The 13,252-nt window shown below is 44.3% G+C and overlaps 1 non-coding gene across 1 annotated transcript; it reads left to right on the top strand.

Annotated features, from left to right (window-relative positions):
* Positions 1-7,222: 7,222 nt before the first annotated feature.
* Positions 7,223-7,336, top strand: trnal-caa (transfer RNA leucine (anticodon CAA)). Its single transcript has 2 exons — positions 7,223-7,260; positions 7,302-7,336. It is a non-coding gene; the product is annotated as a tRNA-Leu (tRNA).
* The last annotated feature ends 5,916 nt before the right edge of the window (positions 7,337-13,252 follow it).

Below are 13,252 nucleotides of genomic sequence, written 5' to 3'. Positions count from 1 at the left end.
CATTATTCTGGAGGAGATATCATTTCCAACAGTTTCTCAAAGTAGCTGGCTCATATGTTAATAATAGCTAGAACAAAGGCCAAGGTTCAAAGTGCATTTAGTATCCGGTTGCTATAAATGAGATTTGTCCCACCCACAACCCAAATCAGTGTGCGCCAGCAAACTCACGGGCAATTCCACATGCATATAAGAATATCCTTGAGCAGGAATAATTTCAACCAGTTCACAAAATCGTCCTTAACCAATCAAGTATTAATTTGTAAGTTAATTTCTTAATAAAGTATCGTTAAACATCCAGCGACAAGCCAGATCCCTATGAACAAACAAATTCGTGTTCGACCACAAATCCGCAGCATCACTCGAATCTGTGTTCATGCGTTAAACCGTGTGCACCCCCAGATACATGTGTTTCATAAGGCTGCGCACATTCCAAGTGCGCACTCACAAATCAAAGCGCACTCCAAACGCGCTGACACCACTTTAGGCGCAGCAGAGTATGTCAGAGCAAGAATTATTTCAAACAGTTCACGGAATGGCTGCCTCCAGCATGAATATCGTCGAAAGTAACTGTAGCTAAAACAAGCTTCAGATACGTCACATCCAAATCCACAGACACCACAGATCTCTGCGAATCCCGAAATCAGTAAAGACCAGAACATTTCGAAATCAATGTGCACCTCTATATTGACGATTTTCACTGAATCTGTTCTCATCGCAAATCAGTTGTCACCCATATATGCCGAAGCAGACCTATATCTGCGCAATCCCAAAGTCGGAGACACCCCAGATGTATAACGGATTATCCCAGACCAGCAAACATTTCAAACAATTCAGAAAAATGGCCGACTTGAGGCTAGAAAGCCATATGTGCGCCAAAATCCTTTTTGCAGATCGGCGAGACACCCGAATCTGCATGTCAACCCAAATCCGTGTGCAACCCCATATTCAAGACTATACGCAGATCACTAAAATCCGTCTGCACCCCCAAATCTGCTGACAACACCACAGGCATAAAATGGCTGTCTTAAACCAAAACGGATGTCACCAAATCGATCTGCACTCACAAAAACGTGGAGACTCACATATTCACAAACTACCCTAAATCTGCTATCCACAAGTAGGTGCGCACCCCTATATCGGAACACACCCCTACATCACTGCACAATACCAAATCAGTCTGCAACACTTTATTAGAGAACGCTCCTAATTCTATGCACAACCCCAGATCAATATGAAACACAAGACCGTGTACAACCCGTATTCGACGACCATATTGCCATGTAACCATATAATAATCACAGCACGGAAACAGGCCATCACGGCCCTCCTGGTCCGTGCCCAACTCTTAATCTCACCTAGTCCCACCTACCCGCACTCAGCCCAGTACCCTCCAGTCCTTTCCTGTTGATATTCCTGTCCAATTTTACCTTAAATGACACAACTGAACTGACATCTACTACTTCTACAGGAAGCTCATTCCACACAGCTATCACTCTCTGAGTAAAGAAGTATCCCCTCGTGCTTCCCTTAAACTTTTGCCCCCTAACTCTCAAATCATGTCCTCTCGTTTGAATCTCCCCTACTCTCAATGGAAACAGCCTATTCACGTCAACTCTATCTATCCCTCTCAACATTTTAAATACCTCGATCAAATCCCCCCTCAACCTTCTACGCTCCAATAAATAGAGACCTAACTTGTTCAACCTTTCTCTGTAACTTAAGTGCTGAAACCCAGGTAACATCCTAGTAAATCGTCTCTGCACTCTCTCTAATTTATTGATATCTTTCCTATAATTCGGTGACCAGAACTGTACACAACATTCCAAATTTGGCCTTACCAATGCCTTGTACAATTTGAACATTACATCCCAACTTCTGTACTCAATGCTCTGATTTATAAAGGCCAGCGTTCCAAAAGCCTTCTTCACCACCCTATCTACATGAGACTCCACCTTCAGGGAACTATGTACTGTTATTCCTGGATCTCTCTGTTCCACTGCATTCCTCAATGCCCTACCATTTACCCTGTATGTCCTATTTGGATTATTCCTGCCAAAATGTAGAACCTCACACTTCTCAGCATTAAACTCCATCTGCCAACGTTCAGCCCATTCTTCTAACCGGCATAAATCTCCCTGCAAGCTTTGAAAACCCACGTCATTATCCACAACACCTCCTACCTTAGTATCATCGGCATACTTACTAATCCAATTTACCACCCCATCATCCAGATCATTTATGTATATTACAATCAACATTGGGCCCAAAACAGATCCCTGAGGCACCCCGCTAGTTACCGGCGTCCATCCCGATAAACAATTATCCACCACTACTCTCTGGCATCTCCCATCTAGCCACTGTTGAATCCATTTTATTACTCCAGCATTAATACCTAACGACTGAACCTTCTTAACTAACCTTCCATGTGGAACTTTGTCAAAAAATAAAATTGTGCACTCGCCAATTCAGTGCGCACCCTAAACCCCCGGACTCCGCCACATGTACATCAGATTTTCCAGCATTAAAAACCAGCATTAAAAACAATTAAGAACATGGAAGCCTCGACATTAATAATCCACACGCAAGCTCACCATCCACCAACTCACACAAATCTATGTGCATCTCCAAATAAGCCCATGATCGAAAAAGGCAACCCAAATCAGCGCACATCACCAATTCGATGTGCATCCATGAAATCACTGAAAACCCTAAACACGCTGACACCCCCACTTTCATTTCTGGGGCTCGTTGTACACAGATTTTGTCATTTGTGAAAGTTTGAAATCATTTCTTTGAGATAATCTAATTTGCATGTGTGTGGTGTCCACGGTTTCGAAGTTCTCCAAAGATATGGGGATGCATTTGCATTTGGAGATGCACACAGATTTCTCACGTATTTGGAGTGTCTGCGGATTTGGAGGTGTGCCGAATCCCAAAGTTATTTCATTTAGACCACGAGAATAATAAATTTAATTTCAAATTTGACATGAACTATTTTAAACGATTCTTCCTCTGGGAGAATCTAATGTGCAAGTGGGTTTCTCTGCGGGTATGATACTCGCATGGATTTTCTGATGCGCTCCTTTTGAGGTTGTGCACCTATTTGAGGTGTACATGGATTTGGGAATGCGTAAAAGTGGGTATACACACGGATTATTATTATTCTTCCCCATCGTATGTGGGCTTGATGCCACCGAACATTCCAAGCCTACAAAACTGGCTTTCCGAAGAAATCCCTCTGCGTTTATCAGCCAGAGATGTAAAGACAAACCGAGTTCAGAATTTAAATCAACTGCTGAATGAATCATTAGACCGTTATCATCAGACAGCTTCTTCGCCTCACTCCGCAGAAACGAGAGCAACTTGTCTTTAAAGTCTTTGGCGTCAGTTACGGGAAACTCTACTTGCAATTCAGCACTCTCTCCTTGACTCCACTCTGCTCTGAAAGTAAGGACGACCCATGGACCCGCCTCTCCAGATACTCCAATGGGGACAGGCAGATCCTCTCCCGTCAGGTGATCGCCAATTTGGACAAAAACATATTTACCCGCCGTTTAGTCAAACTACCCTCCCATGATCGTAACTTTCACTAATATTTACGATAATTAAAACCCTTAAGCAATTAATTAATCTGGTATTTTCCTCATTGACCCCTTCGTTCTCGCTCGTTCATTTGTGGCTAGTCCTGATTACCCGCAATGTGAATTTCATTCTCAACTTTCTGTCGAGCATGCTCATTGTGCTTGAGGGAGGAGGTGCTGTGGCCGTTCACTTCAGGTGATCACTGTATCCACCTGTCCGCATGCAGAGCAAACATCCTCCAGCACTCCCCCACCTACTGCTTGCCGGGACATCGCAGAACCAGTCCACTCCCGTTGATTCCTCCTTGTCCAGATAACTCCCGTTTTCTATAGAACTCTGGTCAGGTTGCATGTGGAATATTGCAATTAGTTTATAGGTTCAGTCGCTCCATTATAGGGAGGATGGCGAGGATTTGGAAAGGGGATAGAGGAGGCCATAAAGAGGACGTTTGGGAGGATATCTATAAGGTCTGAAGATGCAGAAGTTGCACAAACTTGAACTGCTCTTTGAACTTGTTCTTTGAACTTTCAAGTTCTTTGTACTTGAACTGCAGAAGCCAAGGCAATATCTGAGAGGATCCTTATTGTCATAAAGGGAAGTGATGTCGACACTGTATCAATCTCTGGTTAGGTTCCGTCTGGAGTTTAAAATTTGCTTCGGTCGCCCCGTTATAAGGAAGAGACCAAGGCGTTAGAAAGAGTTTCGAAGAGATTTATAGGGAGGAGATCTACAAGGAGGATTTTCACTAACTTGTGTTATTCTTTCCAGAATGGCGGCCACCAAGGGGAGATAGGGAGGCTTATAAGAGTCATAAATACATTAAGCAAAGGTAACCTTTCTCACAGTATCAAGAGAGGACATGCAGTTGAGATGAGAGAGGAAAATGTTCAAAAGAGATTTATGGGAGAAATGTTTAAAATAAAATAAAACCGAGAGTAACAATCCGGCCGAATTAGGCTTATTTAGTGTCCTCTACACCGCAGACTCTCCCCCAGAGGTCTATGTGTCTTTAGTGAAAACAGCAGCCAAATCATAGTGAGGGACCGCCGGCATCGGGAGCGAGGTGCCTAAAATTCATTACTCTTGACAACCAAGGTTATTTATTCCTGTTCTCTCTATCTTTATTTCTGACAAGCCCATACGAGCTTCCTACGCTCCGATTTTCATTTCTGAACACGTCCCACTTACCAGAAAACATCCTGCCTCAATCGGCAATAGCTAATTTTTTTTTTCAATACCGTCCAAATTGACCTTCCCCAATGAAAAATCACAACGCCCGGACTAGAACGATATTTTTTTCATTTGTATATTGAAACCAATGGCATTGTGATCACGAGTTACAAAGTATTCGTTAAACCAAGCCTCTATCGCTTGTCCTGTTTCATTTACTTCACGTTTATTTCATCATAGCAGATCAAGTATCGCGCACGCTCTCGTTGGTTCCTCAACGCACAAAAGAAAAAAAATATCCTGAACGATCACCTACCCATCTTGTCGTTTACAAGTGTGGAATTAACATTCAACGGGCGGAATGTTAAAAACACCCACTCTCACAACCGTAATGCTCCTGCTATACACAGCTATATCTCCACAAAGTTGGCCGTCTAAATACTGTTGACCATTGGGTGGGCAGTACTCTATCCCCATTAACATGATCATACCTTTCCTTGTTTGCGGTTTCACCCATTGCGCGTCTGTTGGGGCCTTTGAGCGCGTTAAACGACCCCGCGGAGGAGAGAGACCTAGATTAGCCGAATTCTGCCTCTGCCCTGACGGAAGACAGCCGAGAATGTTCCTTGACTGTTAATTCTACTCTCCACCTTTAGTCCATCCCGCTCTATCACTTTTGAAGCAAAGGGACTCCGAAATACTGAACTGCCAGACCAGACTCTCCTGCAACCCAGTCTCATTATCGGCTAAGATACCATGATTCCAGGTTTTGATCCAAGCAGTGAGTTCATCGGCTTATTCTCAGATACTTCTACCACTGAAATATACGCACCTCAGGCCACCAGTCGGACCTTGCTCAATGATTGCATTCATGACGTTGTGTGAGATCTTATTAACATGTCTGCACAATTTCCGCACCAGCTGTTCTGGCACCCTGGTTCCAATTCCCCTGTAAATCTAGTTTAAGCTTCATCATACAGCGCTAACTAACCTTCAGACAAGATATTACTACACTTCCAGCTCACGCACAAACCGTCTTTATCCACTGGTCTCAGCTTCCCTGGAAGAGAGATCAGTGATCGAAAAATCGTATGGCCTGTCTCCTATACCAAACCCTTAGCCACGTGTTAATCTGTATCATATTTCCATTTCTTGCCCCATTAGAACGCGGCAAGTGTCGCTGTCACAACCCCGAAGATCCTGACCTCCCCCTCAGCACCTAACTCTCTGAATTTCCATTGCAGAAAGTCGTCAGTCCGATGTCATTGGTACCACAACCGCTGCCTGCTCACGCTCCTGCTGAAAAATGTTCAGGATTTGATCCACGTTGTCCCGGACCCTGGCACCCGGGAGGTAACATACCATCCAGGAATCTGTCTTCCCCTTCCCTTTTGAGTCAGAAAACCAGACTCAGGGCCAGAGGTCCGACCGCTGTGGCTTTTCCCCACCAGGTCATCCAACCACAAACCGCATCCAGATGTTTCTGATGGTGATGGCCATAGGGATAGTCTGCACTGCCTCTTTAAATCGTTTCCTCTTCCTGACTGTCCCACAGTTCCCTATGTCCTGCACCGTGGATGTATCTACCACCCTATATGTCCTAGTCCATCACGCCATATGGCGGATTGTCAAGATGCAGCTGTGCGCGCTTCTCGCAGGTGTCGTCATCAGGAACTCCGGAGGTATCCCCGACTTCCACATCCCGCGAGGAGCCTTTTACTTAGACGGTGGCCGCCCGCTTGTCCCTGTCTTACATTAATGTGTTCTGTGCCTTTAACACTGGATCAGAGAACCTGAGCGAATTACGTTCTGTTAAGCGTCTCATCTCTCAGAAGGGCCGCTGCTCAAACGTCCAACAAGACCCTGTTTCCGTCTCCTCCCTCAGATTAAACATTGACCTACAAGCCTGAACAACATTCTGACTGTCATAACTCATCCATGACGGATTGATGAAACAGACACAGTAGACCGAACGGCCTTTCCGCACGATGTCTCATTTTCCTGTGAACCTTGTCACATCTTCGCTTTATTCCAAATTCATGAGATTATTGGGCCTTATAGTCTACTTAACAACATCCATCTGTAAAGCAGCGTTGCCGGGTATAATTAAAACCCCCTGCGTTCAGTTTCTGTTGACATTGTTGCGATCAACTCCCACCCAGTTTTTAGATTCAGTCCTGTCCATAAACGTTTATTTCTCCACTTCCCTAAATGTGAAAGCGATGAGTCTTCCAAGCGTTCTCATCCATCTCAGCAAACGTCCTTCCCAAATTCTTGCCGAGACGCGTCTCACGAGTCTTCGAATTGTAATATTTTACAGCTTCACTCTCCACAAAAACTGCCTAACCTGAGCGAACTGTAATACTCTCGCTTTCATTTCCGATTGACAGGATGATATATGTGTTTGAGTGTATATGACCATTCTTACAAATCAGGCATTTATTCCGTTCTCAAACACACATCAGAAGTTGTCAGGATGGCCGAGTGGTCTAAGGCGCCAGACTCAAGGAATGAATGTCCTTCCGACAAACCGGAGGGTTCTGGTCTCCATCTGGGGTCGTGGGTTCGAATCCCACTCCTGACAAAATTTGTCTTTAAGCATTCAATCGAGGCGACGTTATTTCTGCAAACAAAACCTGGGTTGTTGAGGTGGATTGGAAAAACTGTTGGGAGGATAAGATTATGTTTTTGACACTGTTCATCGTATTGCAACAGATCACCGTACACCGAATTCTGAGTGAGTGAATTATTCAGAAAAACAATTCACGGTGAAGCATCTCGTCCCGAAACGCCGATTGCTTACGCTTTTCCAAAGATGCTGTCTGGTCTGCTGAGCTCCTCCTGGCATACTCAGCTATCAATATAGAAAAGTTTCTGAAGTGAAATCATTGGTTGTCAGATTATTCAATGGATGGGCATGTGAGCGTACATTATCTCCTGTTGATCAAAGGTCTGATTGCTGATGGGTAGTAACTGTTCTTGAACGTGGCGGTGCGAGTCCTGAGGCTCCTGTACCATCTACCCGATGACAGCAGCGCAAAAAGAGCGTGGCAGGATGGAGACGACCTCTGACGGTGGATGCTGTTTTCCGATGACATCGTTTTATGTGGATCTGCTTAATGTTTGCGAGTGATTTCCCGTGATGGACTGGGCCGAATTCACTGACTTTTTAAAGATTTTCCTTCAAAGGTACGGTATTTCCGTACCACGTCTTGTTGCAGACAGACAATATAGTCTCTACGACACATCTATAGAAGCTCATCAAGGTTTTTGATGTCATGCTGAATCTCTGCAGTCTCCTAAGAAAGCAGAGGAAATAGTCATTCCAACAATTTAAAGTTAAAGATGCGTCCTGCCTCTGATCCTCCAAGGAGAACTAGCTCGAGAACCTTTGGTTTTCCCTCTGCTGAAGACAACAGACAAAAGACAAGTCCTTGGTCTTGCCGATATAGCGGGATAGTGTGTTGGCATATCTTGTTTAAAACGGTCCCCTCTTACTTGAAATGTATGCCCTAAGAGGGGATCGTTTAAAGACATGTAAACCCTGGAATGGAGATAACTTTTGTTTGCTCTACCATTATCTATGCCTGAAAATCTAAGAAACGTGTATCAGATTCCCCCTCACCTCCGATGCTCCAGAGAAAAAAAAACAAGTTTTACTAAACTCTCGTTATTGCACAAACCGTCTAATTCAGGTAGCATCTTGGTGATGCTCTTCTGCACACTCTCCGAATCCGCGTCATCCTTTCTCTGGAGGATGGCCTGAACGGAGTGCAGCACAATTCCAGTGCTGTGATGCTGTACGCTCTGATTCCGCACATGCTCGGCAATCTGAGAAAATGCATCCCGTCCATATTCATTTAAAATCCCAGGATATAGAGTGTTTTTGTATGTATACCCTCTCATCAAAGTTGTCATTCAGACTATTCCGAAATACAGCTGTTTATCTGGCATGTGGAGACAGTACTGCAGGGGCTGTCAGGGTGGCCGAGTGGTCTGAGGCGCCAGACCTAAGGCGAGTAAGTCGCTTCCTAGTAAACGCGAGTGTTCTGGTCTCCAACGCGTGGGTTCGAACCCCACTCCTGACAAATACTCTGTTTTTCACGTGCTGTTTTTATAATGCAATCACTGTAATTTTACTGAGCGACCAAAGCGTGAACTGTTTGGGAGTATGCGAAAGAAGCAATTAAGATAAAGATTTTGTTTTAGTCACAACATAGAACTGAACAACGGGTCACATTACATGGGATTCGGGCTGCCGTGTTTGATGAGAAAGTGGCCTCAGTGAGGAATGTCTGTGTCACCTTCTCAGCCGTGGTTGTTGTTTGGACAGAATGACATCGGGGCCATTCAAACACGTTGTTGGTCTTTATATCGAAACGGCATTTTACATCGTCGTTCTTAAGCGCACATCTGCCGTGGAGCTCAGTAACGTGTGTTTAACACCTTTCTGGATTTGGGAATATCGGATTAATCATTCCGGACCGGATTATATTCACTTTTTGTGGTTTAACAGGCCAGTCTTCCTTGTTTTGCAATGCAAATATTTTAAATCGAATAGCACGGAAAATATCCTTCGGCCCAATTGGTTCAAAGTTCAGAGCAGAAAGTAAATTTTGCATCACAGCATATATCACATACATATATCACAATGTGCAATGAGTTTCACTTTCCCACGGGCATCAAAGAAACAGAATAAAATCCATGAAGGACCGCACTGACGGCCAAAACACTCAATATGTGTAACAAAACAAACTGTGCAAAGTCAAGCGAAAGAATAGCGATAATAGCAATATCAATTGCTATTTTACGTAAAAATCCAGGGCGACTACGAAGCCCACTGTGGTTTGTTTAGATATAACCTCTCTCAGAGACAACCAGATAGAACTATAGAACAATAGAACATTACAGCACAGAAACAGGTTTTTTGGCCCTTCTTGGTTGTGCCGAATCATTTTTCTGCCTAGTCCCACTGACCTGCAATTGGACCATATCCCTCCAAACCCCTCTCTTCCATATACCTGCTCAATTTTTTCTTAAATATCAAAAGTGAGCCCGCATTCACCACTTCATCTGGCAGCTCATTCCACACTTCCACCGATTTCTGCATGAAGAAGCCCCCCTTTAAACATTTCCCTCTTCACCGTTAACCTATGAACTCTGATTTTTTTTCTCTCCCCTAGCCTCAGTGTTGGCGCGTGGCCTGGTGGACAAGGCATCGGACTAGTAACCTGAGCCTCAGCTGAGGCGGCGTGTTTATGTCCTTGAGCAAGGCACTTAACAACACATTGCTCTGCGACGTCACCGGTGCCAAGCTGCTTGGGTCCTAGTGCCCTTCCCTTGGACAACATCGGTGGCGTGGAGAGGGAAAGGCCTGCAGCTTGGGAACTGCTGGTCTCCCATACAAGCCGGCCCAGGCCTGCGCTGTGGAAAAAAAAACATCCTTGGCGCAAATCCATGGTCTCATGAGACTGACAGATACCTATTAGCCTCAGTGGAAAAAATTCTGCTTGCGTTTACTGTATCTACACACCTCTATGAAATCACCTCTCATTCTCTTACGCTCCAGGGAATAAAGTCCTAACCTATTCAACCTTTCTCTGTAACTCAGTTTTCCAAGACCCGGCAACATCCTTGTAAAACTTCTCTCCACTCTTTCAACCTTATTAATATTTTTCCTGTAATTAGGTGTCCGGAACTGCACACAACACTCCAGATTCGGTCTCCCCAACGTCTTACAGACCTCACCATTGCATTCCAACTCTTATACTCAATACTTTGATTTATAAAGTCCAATGTTCCAAAAGCGTTCTTTGCAACCCTATCTACGTGTGAAGCCACTTTTATGGAATTATGTACCTGTACTCTCAGATCCTTCTGTTCTACTGCACTCCTCAGTGCCCTACCATTTACCTTGTATATGCTACCTTGGTTTGACCTTCCGAAGTGCAATACCTCACACTTGTCTGCATTACACTCCATCTGCCATTTTTCAGCCCATTCCTCTAACTGGTCGAATTCCCTCTGCAAGCTTGGAAAGCAATTCTCACTGTCCACTGAATCTCCAATCTTTGTATCATCAGCAAATTTGCTGATCCAATTTGCCACATTATCATCCAGATCATTGATATGGATGACAAATAACAATGGACCCAGCACTGATCCCTGTGGCACACCATTAATCATAGGCCTCCACTCAGGGAAGCAATCCTCCACTACCACTCTCTGACTTCTCCCATTGAGCCAATGTCTAATCCAATTTACTAACTCTCCATGTATACCTCGCGACTGAATCTTTCTAACTAACCTCCCATGCGGGACCTTGTCAAAGGCCTTACTGAAGTCCATTTTTTCAACATCCACTGCTTTCCCTTCATCCACTTTCCTTGTAACCTCGTCGGAAAACTCTAATAGATTGGTTAAACATAACCTACCACGCACAAAGCCATGCTGACTTTTTCTAATAAGTCGCTGTCTATCTAAATATTTGTAGTCCTATCTCTTAGTACTCCTTCCAATAATTTACCTACTACCGGTCTATAATTTCCCGGCTTACTTTTTGAGTCTTTTTTAAACAACGGAACTAGATGAGCTATCCTCCAATCCTCCGGCACCTGCCCCGTGGATATCGGCATTTTAAATATTTCTGCCATGGTCCCTGCCAGGAGACTAGTCTCCTTCAAGGTCCGAGGGAGTACGTTGTCTGGTCCTGGGGATTTATCTGCTCTGATTTGCCTCAAGACAGCAAGCATCTCCTCCTCTTCAATCTATATTAGTTCCATGAACTCCCTACTTGTTTGCCGTGTTTCCTTAAACTCCATTCCAGTTTCCTTAGTAAATACAGATGCAAAAAAAAAAACAAAAGCATTTAATATCTCTCCCATTTCTTTTGGTTCCATACATAGCCGACCACTCTGAACTTCAAAACGACCAATTTTATACCTTACTATCAGTTTGCTCTTAACATACCTGCAGAATTTCTTAGGATTATCCTTCACCCTGACTGCCTAAGCAACCTCATGCCTTCTTTTAGCCCTCCTGATTTCTTTCTTAAGTATTTTCTTACTCTTTTCTGAGATGAATTACACATTGACAAAGGATCGAATATGTACGATTTTAAATTATTCACGTAAAGCTCAAACATTTAATGCAGATAGTAATTATGATCTCGAAAGTTATAAGAGTAAAATTTAGACAATATAAGCGTACTAGATTAAATGTAAAGAAAGTTGCAATTGAGGTAGCACAATACCAAAGAGAAATGCAGGATACAGTAGACCTGATGGATGGATTTTTATTTTGTATGTTAATGACTGGGATGTTGGAATTGATGATCTTACGGACGGGTTTGCGGACAGGATGAAGATAGGTGGAGGTGCAGGACATCTGGAGGAAGCAGAAAGGCTACAAAAGGACGGAGACAGATTAAGAGAATGGGCAAAGAAGTGGCAGATAGTACATACTGTCGGGAAATATATGGTCCTGCACTTGAGCAGAAGAAATACAATGGAAGGTTATTTTCTGAACGCAGAGGAAATTGGAAAATCGGAGGTGCAAAGGGACTCTAGGTTCTTCGTCCAGCATTCCCTGAAGGTGCATATGCAGGTTGCGAAAGTGGTGAGGAAGGCCAATGCGATGTTTGCGATCACTTCGAGAGGAATGGAGTATGGATGCAGCGATGTAGTTTTCTGGTTTTTAAATGCACTGATGAAATGCACCTTGAGTACTGTGAGCAGTTTGGAGCCCCTTGTCTGAGACAGGGTGTGCTGTCACTGGAGACGGTTCAGAGGTGGTTTAGAAAATTATTCCAGGGTTGAAAGCTTTGTCATGCGAGAAGCATGTGACGGTTCTGGGTCTCTACTCTCGGGAATTCAGGAGAATGAATGGTTTGCGCATTAAATCACTCCTTGTGACACTTACAGACTACTGGATCGTATCTTCCATGTCTATCACGCATGTCTCCTGGCTGACTAGTGGACGGTGTCTCCCTGTGTCTATCACTGGTTTGTCCCGGTTGACTACTGGACCGCGTCCCCCAGCTGACTACTGGACGGTGTCTCCCCGTGTCTATCACTGGTGTGTCCCGGTTGACTACTGGACCTTGTCTCCCCGTGTCTATCACTCGTGTCTCCTGACGGCTTAGGCGCTCTTGCTCCATGACTAAACTTAGTTTCCTTCAGTTACAGCAGCTGCTGATAAATATGCTGATCCCCTGCTGGAACAAGTCGGCGAGACCTCTCTCGGAAAAGTGTGCCCTCGATTGCTCTAACAGTGTGGCGAAATCAAATTCAGAACTGCCAGTGGAAAAGGCGTCTTCGCATTCCAACGTGTTATCAGTCAATCCCTGTTTCCACTCCTTGAATATTTTAGCAAATGTACGGTTTCCGGTCGCACTAGCTGCTTCCAGAACGTAACATGACAGGATTAGACGGGATGCACCTCACTGTTCCTCCTTTCCGCTCATCATCATATATAGCAGGAACTTGCACCTTCTCAAAAG

This window comes from Hemitrygon akajei, unplaced genomic scaffold (assembly GCF_048418815.1).
Source record: "Hemitrygon akajei unplaced genomic scaffold, sHemAka1.3 Scf000059, whole genome shotgun sequence".
Lineage (NCBI taxonomy): Eukaryota > Metazoa > Chordata > Chondrichthyes > Myliobatiformes > Dasyatidae > Hemitrygon > Hemitrygon akajei.
The sequence above is the reverse complement of the archived record's forward strand: the minus strand, read 5'-3'. Positions and strand labels throughout refer to the sequence as shown.